We start from the raw sequence: 8464 nt of genomic DNA, 5'->3' as shown, positions 1-8464 counted from the left end.
CTCTTTTAAATACTCTTCATTAAGGTAACCAACAAACATCTGAGTGATATATAAGATGTTCTTGATGAGTCCTTATCTTATTATAAAGTATTATAAGAACTCTACTAGTTAAACATATTCACATTATTTAACATCTCAGGGCAGTTATACAAGCACTGCAAATGAGGGCAAGATTGAAGGAAATGACCTGCTCTGTCAAGATTCCTTTCAAAATTTCATGTCTTTCCAACAGATGGGTCAAGTAAGGAAGCTATAGTGATCTTTGTCTTACAATTTTTAGATAAGAAATGTAAATAGATATTCTAATTTGTTCTTCCTCCCCTCAATGGTTTAATTATTTTGTAAACCCCAATATATAGACCTCTGTACTAGAGAATAAAATCCATACTCCCTTGTATGGAGTTCAAAGCCTTCTAAGATCTCACTTCTATTTGAAGACTCACTTGTAATTTTCTATCTTATATATTTCCTCATGTTTTTCAATCTACATAGACTACCATACTAACCTTCTTTCCTCAATTTTTCCTTATCTCGTTCTCAAAATTCCATCCACCCTTCAAGCTACAGGACCTGACTTACTGAACTTGTACAGCAAATGGTGGTTGAATGAAAGGCCTTCTGTTCATTTCTTTTGGTGTACTTTTCTTAACTTGTAGTTACATATCCATTTATTTGTTGACCTGTTTGTTTGTTGCTATGACGAGACCAAGCTGCACAAAGACCTATGGGGACTGTGACCATCAAATAAATATTTGCACCTAGGTCTGTAACTAGCACAAAGTAGGTGCTTTATAACAGTATACTGGGGAATGAATAAAGGTTATATCACCTGAAGCCTTCACTGATTTCTCATCCCACCTAGCCATATTTTCCTTTTATGTTCTCAAAATATGTACTTTGTTCAGAGTAGGTACTCAATAACTGTTCAAGTAGAATAAGATTCAATAAGAGGCTCAGGCTTTTTGGTTGGTTGTTTTTGTGATTTTCTTTGCTTTGTAGTGGCATCTGACCCAGTGGTAAAAGCACAAGTGGAATTTTGCTTGCTAGAGTGTCGTATAGTTGAGATGGAAAGTTGTTTGGAAGGGTGCCTGATGCTGAACATCAAACCTGTAGTTGTTCACTTACCAAAGTCATGTTTGTGTGTGTTACTTCACAGCAATGTGCAAATTGCTTATGGCTGTACCCAGTAGAATGGTGCTCGATCTGAGCTCATTTGCAGCTGTTTAAAAACAAACTCCAGAGCCCAATATCACAACTGTTTTCTTCCTTTTTGATCTTACCTCATTAGGAGGACAGGGTAAGGGTTGTATAATGTGCTGAAATCTGTCAATACTTCGTGTGTCTTATTCATTAAAACCTTCAGATGCTCTTTTCCTAGCGGCTTCATTTACCAGGGAGGGCGAGGAGAAAAACACTAAACAGGTGTTCTTGACTTGAAAAACAGCAATTTCAAGCAACTCACAAGGGGAGAAGTTGGAAATTTTCAGATTCTGAAGTTGTCACTGGGAGATAAATTTGGGTTACACATTCGCTTCTCATAAACAGACTTTTTTTAACATAAATTTCTGCTGTGCACGAGGCACCTGATTTCTCTGGGGGCAGACATGCTTCACAGAGCAATCGTGCTGCAAAGAGATAGTGAATATTTTCCCAGACTTCTTCCAAATACACAAATATGAGCTGGAGGAGTAGTATGCTGAGCTGCTAATATAGAATTCTAGCTTTCCTGGCAGGGAGAAAAATACCTATGGTAAATATTTGGCTTGATTGATGGGAAAGTGTCTGAATTTTGACTAATCTAAACTCAAATGTTTCTATAATACCATAAGAAGATTATTGGTCAAATAAACAGTGAGTTACCTTAAGTATCTTATATAAAAAAGGACTGCATAGTACTGTGTTTGTTTCCGAAGCAGCAGCAGCTTTCTGAAGCAAGGGGAAATTTAAAAGAGATATTTCCTACGGCAGTGCTTCTCAAAACGTGGTCCCCAGGGCAGTAGCATTAGCATTATGTAGTAGTTTGTTAGAAATGCACACTCTTGGGCCACACTCCAGAATTACTGAATCAAAAACTCTGGGGTAAGGTCCAGCAATCTGTGTTTTAGCAAATGTTTCAGGTGATTCTGATGTATGCATACATTGGAGAACCATTGTTTTACTGGAATTTGATTCATTAATTCATTCGACAAATATTTTTTGGGTATCTAACAAATTCTAGGCACTCTTTTTAGGCACTGACAATACAGCATTGTGAACAAATAGTCAAACTCTTGCTGTCTTGTATTTTGTATTCTAGTGAGCAATCTGGGAAAGTCAAAGGAAATGGGAATTCATTAGTTTGCTTTATGCCATGTTGGGCACTGTAGGATGCCCTTTTCCGTGACCATGGTGTTTGAAGTAGGCTTGGCATAAGTTGCAGTGTAAACATTTGGGAACTGAACCGCACTTACTTCATTTTACAGTGTTACTTTCCCTTTCATGGACAGCTCTCTTGGGACTGGTTCCAAGATCTCTATCTAGATGCTCAAGATCCATGACTTACCTAAATGGGCAGTTGATCTGCATATATTTTTGTTCCTTCAGTAATTTATAAATCATCATTCTGTGTTTGACACTCTAGTATGGGCATTGGAAGTGAATTGATTGGCATGATTCCTGACATCTGGGCTCTTATTCTATAAGGATTATCATTGAACCAAGTGGTATAAAGGACATACAACTTGTTAAAAGTCAAGAGACTGATGGCTTAGACTATTCAATAAATGTAAATAAATATTCTTATCATGAAAAATTGGAACAATAGTGCATCCTGAGTACTTGATGTTAGATAGACTAGAATCAGTAGGAACTTGCTACCTTTTATCTAGCTAGTCGTTTATTCAAATGCTGTTTTTCCCAACTTTGAAAATTTTCATAAGAAATAAGTCAAAAGGCAAGTACAATAAAGGCCCATATAATATCCTTTAAGATTTACTATCTACGTTTCCTCATTCTCTCTCTCTCTCTCTGTCTACACACACACACACACACACACACACACACACACACTGAGTTTCAACATTCCATTTGAAAATTTAAGTTGCAGATATTTAAAAATTTCAGCCATTAATAATTCAGCATGGACCTCTTAAGAATAAGGACATTTGGCTAAATTATCACAATGTCATTGTCATTTCTAAGAAAATAACAATTCCATAAATCATTGAACATCTAAATCTTCCTCAGATAATCCCTCCACTTTGTTTTCACCATGACACTGATGTATTGAAGAGTTCAAGTCAGTTACTATGTATAATCTCCCACATTTTGATAGGCTTGATTATTTCCTTTTGGTGTCATTTAATGTGTGTATCTCTATCCCTTGAATTCACTGTGCACTACAGTTTGGGTCTGGAAGACTCAATTGGATTTTAAGTAGATATATGACTGCCCAGAATGTGGCAGTCACAGTATGGTAAGCAAAACAGATGCATTCTTGCTTTTATGAAGCTCAAATTATAACCAGGGAAGACATAACACTAAACAAACATATTATGGACCTATATAAAGTTAACTTCCCCTAATGGTAAGTGCTGTGATGAAAATTAAGTATGATGATGTGACAGTGAGTTAGTGATAGTTTGTTGCAGAGGGGATGGCCAAGCAAGACCTCATTGTGGAGATGATATTTGAGCTGTGATCTGAGTGGAAGTGACAGGAAGCGGGGGATGGGGTGAAAAAAATTATTTGCTAAACCTGCTGTCTGAAACAAAGACTTGTTAGGGGATCATGAGTCTCTTGAATGAAGGAAGGGAGACCTGGGAAGTACTTAAGAATGTGAGGAGGATAATCATGTGAGTTATTGGACAGGGGTTGGTGAGAACAGTCTTGATCAATCAGATAATAATTCCAGTGAATCATGGAGACTGTTCTCTTTTGTTAGTAGCTGCCCATATTGTTTACCTGGGTGGGTACAATGATGTCAACACAATGGACAAAGAGAAGAAAGTCTAAAAAAATCATCAAGAATTATAATTCAAATTTGTCAAGTACTATTGTCTATCTTTATCCTCACAAGTTCCTAAAATGACAAAGAGAACTTGATTGGGAGTCATAGGCCAGAAAAATCCAGTCTTCCACTTTGGAAAGTTGGGAAAGTGGAGTTATTCTTAATTTTTTTTTTTTTTTCCATGTTTATCATCCTTCCCATCCCTTCAAAATATATGTCCTTTTATCATTCCGGTCTATTTTTATGATTTGCTGGAGCACACTCTGGATGCATTTATGAATGTAACTTTATTAAACACATGCAGGGACTTCCCTGGTGGTGCAGTGGTTAAGAATCCGCCTCTCAATGCAGGGGACATGGGTTTGAGCCCTGGTCCGGGAAGATCCCACATGCTGCGGAGCAACTAAGCCCGTGCGCCACAACTACTGAGCCTGTGCTCTAGAGCCCGTGAGCCACAACTACTGAGCCTGTGCACCACAACTACTGAAGCCTGCGTGCCTAGAGCCCATGCTCTGCAACAAGAGAAGACACTGCAATGAGAAACCCCATCACCACAAAGAAGAGTAGCCCCCCACTCACCGCAACTAGAGAAAGCCCGCGTGCAGCAATGAAGACCCAGCGCAGCCAAAAATAAATAAATAAATTTATAAAAAAATAAAAAAATAAACACATGTAAATAAATATGAGTAATGGCATTTGTCGTGAATAGAAAGGAGAAACTGAAGAACATGCTTTTTTTGAAGAGTTTTTGTTTGGCTCCTTGGCAGAAAAGCAATATAAACCTGGACATTCAAGTGCATTTGTATGCCATAATGGTGCGGTGGATGATTGTGTCAGATGAAATATCCACCCGCATACAGAGTACACAGCTACTAGGAAGTATCTATTGTTGATTTCTCATCTAGCATCTGACATAGCCCGTGGGTGAGGTTTTTGACAACTGTCAGAGAGCAAAGGAAATGCTACCTCTAGAAGTACATGGGGTGGGTGCAGACTGAGCTCTGGCTGCTGAGAAGAGAATCCTCAGAGGGAGAAACACACTGGAGCAACTGACATTCTCATAACTGTTCCTCATACGTGTTCCTCACTTTAAGCCTCAGTCTGCCCATCTGTGAAACCCATCTGTGAAGTGTGTTTATTGAAAATTCTTGATATATTGATGTGTCAGGAAAAAGAGCTAAAAAAGAAAACATTCACCAGCTATGTAGTACTTCTAGGGATTTGTAATCAAGCTTATGGTTCTGTGCGAGTTGGATTCTGTTTATAATTTATGTCTTTCATAGTAAAATGCTGTATGTGTGTGTGCATGCACGAGCTTGGGCTTACTTTGGAGAAGAAGAGCCAAAGAGGATGAATACATTATTGCATTAGAATACTAAAACATTTCAGGGACATTCATAGTTAATTTACATGCTTTCAAAAGACCATGATCTTTCTAATAGGAATTTCTGAGATTCGGAGACTATTCTAAATATGTGTTGTCCAATATGGTAGCCACTAGCTATGTGTCACTGTGGAACACTTGAAATGTAGCTGGTGTGAATGAGGAACTTAATTTTTAACTTAATTTAAATTTAAATAGCCACATGTAGTTGGTGGCTACCATTTTGGACAGAGCAGGTCTAAAAAGATGTGGAAGAAATACTTTTTAAAAAGTCACCATCTGGGGCTTCCCTGGTGGCGCAGTGGTTGAGAGTCTGCCTGCCGATTCAGGGGACACGGGTTCGTGCCCCGGTCCGGGAAGATCCCACATGCCATGGAGCGGTTAGGCCCGTGAGCCATGGCCGCTGAGCCTGCGCGTCCTGAGCCTGTGCTCTGCAACAGGAGAGGCCACAACAGCGAGAGGCCCGCGTAGCGCAAAAAAAAAAAAGTCACCATCTGGTTATGCAGTCTGCCAATTAAATTATTATATTTTTGGATTCTGATTATTAATATATTCTCTTGTGTTTAAAATATGCACCAGTTCCCACTCTCCTGACCCCTCCTTCCCCTTCCCGGTCTTACACATATACACACAATTCCCTATTTTACTCTGTTGTTATTGCTAAGCACTAAAATTTTCTTTTATATCCACACTTCCAGAGGCAGTACTATGTACATATTATGCTTCATCAAATTCTTCACCATTTGTTCTCCTTTAAAATTAAGAACTGGATATTCACTCCTGATTTATGTTCTCAAAGATAGCTGGTGTTTTCCATGGTGGTCACAGCCTTCTCCTTAATCTTCTCATAGTATTTCCACTATTATCAGCCTCTGCCTAAGGCTACTCTATAGTCTCCTTAGTGCTGCAACATTCTGAGTGTCTTCCTTCTTCTCCCGTTGGTCATTTTTCTTTTCTTTCCAGTTTCCTTCAATATTATGGATGTTTACTACAACTCAGATTTGCTATTCTAGATTCAGCCATAAGCTCTGATTTATGTCTTCGGTGAGAAAATTTTATGAAATATGGAATGCTTCCTGATTTTGCATGTCATTCTTGATGAGAGGCCATGCTAATTTTCTCTGTATTACTCTAATTTGAGTATGTACTGCTGAAGCCAGCAGAGTTCCTCCTTTCTAGTGGATGTTGGGTTATAACAAGTTTCCTTTTCCACTGTCCATATCCTGGCTTAGTTTTTCCTTGACTCATATGTGTATTATTTTCAGCCCCCTAATTGGTGTTGTTACCTTCAATCTCAGTTGGGGTTGTACTAACCACTCCAGTTCTATCTCTTCTGACTGTTGTGCATGCATCTTGCCCTCCGGGTACATTGGCATGACCAGTCTCATTGAATCACTCTTGCTTTTCCAGCCATGTGCCTTTGCTTAATGCTGTTGGCTCTGCCAGAAATTAAATTGTCTTATTAGTGTATTCAAATCCTATATGCCTAAAACTTTCAAGGTTTATTTATACATTCACATTCACCAACTGTTTATTGAGTGTATGCTGTGTACTGGCATTGAACTAGGCACCTGTGTCTTTAGTGCTCAGCTCATAAGAAGACAGAATCGCTGCTTTCACGGAGTTTACGTTGTAACAGGGAATCTGACAAGTAAATATTCAGTTATGGTACCATGTGATAAACTTCTGTATCATCATCACATGGAAACCATCCAAACCAGTTTGGCTTCTCTGAACTTATGGAGATTACTCATTGACTACTTAATTACATTACTTACTTTTATCTGTTCACCTACTGATTTTTCCATTATGTGTTAATTTCATTTCCTCTATTGGATTGCAAACTATTTGAGGGCAGAAAATACTTTGTATACCACTGAATATACCCTATGGCCTCTAGCCCACAATGTTTCATATAAAAAACACAAATACCTGGCAGTTTGTAAGAGGGCTGTATTTTACCTTTGGGAATCTTTCCTGTGCACTACCTAATTATTTCTCGGTCAACATAAAATACAGAAATGTGGTAACAGAGAAGGTGAGATTTGTTTATCCTCATTCTACATTGAATGATGGAGTTAAACATGCAAATTGAATTATTTATGCTATTTAAAGTATATTATGTATTACAAAATGTTATATTTCAGAATTCCCTGATACAAAATACTCATAAATCTTAAAAATGGAGAACATCAATTAGAATTGAATTTCCAAACTACTGTGAAATTTATGCTAAAAATTAGAAGCCAAGAGTAAAATATTATAGTTGTTAGATTGTAAAATCAGATGTTGATTTTAAAAAAATCAGTCTTTTGTTAATATAGTTGGACTTATGAAGCCCTAATCGGATAAAGCAGATTTTTCTGATAGAGTGATCTTTAAAAGTAAATGTAAATGACCAAAACTTTTCAGTATTCTCATCAATTAAATAATTTATTATTTCATTTAAATCTAATCCTGGCTTATTCCCAGATGTTGATTATAATATTTACTGTTAAATTAAATTTTCATAGGAACTTTTTTCTCTTTGCTTTTAGTTTAATTTTTAAAAACCTCTTTATTAAGTTGTAATTGACATAGACTACACATATTTAAAGTGTAAAATTTGAGACTTTTGGACATATGTATATACCAGTGAAGCCATCAGCACAATCAGGTTAATGAAAATATTCATTACTCTCAAAAGTTTCCTCATTCCCCTTTGTAATTCCTCTGGACTTTCTCCATATCCCCTACCAAAGGCACCCATTAGTCTGTTTTTTGTCCATGTAATTTTGCATGTAGTTTTAAAGAATTTGATGTAAATGAAATACAGCATTTGCTCTTTCCTGTCTGGTTTCTTTTCTCATAGTATAATCGTTTTAAGATTCATCCACGTTATAGTTTAACAGGAGTTCACTGCTTTGTGTTTGCTGAGTAGAAACACAACTGATTTTTGTGTATTGATTGTGTATCCTACAGCTTTACTGAATTTGTTTACTAGTTCTAACAGGTTTTTTTTTGTGTGGAATCTTTAGGGTTTTCTATATATAATATCATGTCCCCTGCAAATAGAGAAAATTTTGTTCCTTTCTTCCTATTTAGTTTCCTTT

At 37.2% G+C, this 8464-nt stretch overlaps 1 non-coding gene across 1 annotated transcript; it reads right to left on the bottom strand.

The window, feature by feature from the left end:
- Window positions 1-6430: 6430 nt before the first annotated feature.
- Window positions 6431-6533, bottom strand: LOC132487263 (U6 spliceosomal RNA). The gene has a single exon (XR_009531558.1). It is a non-coding gene; the product is annotated as a U6 spliceosomal RNA (small nuclear RNA).
- Between the last annotated feature and the right edge of the window lie 1931 nt (window positions 6534-8464).

Source organism: Mesoplodon densirostris, chromosome 3, assembly GCF_025265405.1.
Source record: "Mesoplodon densirostris isolate mMesDen1 chromosome 3, mMesDen1 primary haplotype, whole genome shotgun sequence".
Classification (NCBI taxonomy): Eukaryota; Metazoa; Chordata; class Mammalia; order Artiodactyla; family Ziphiidae; genus Mesoplodon; species Mesoplodon densirostris.
Note: the sequence above shows the minus strand (reverse complement) of the source record. Positions and strands in the feature narration are given on the sequence as shown.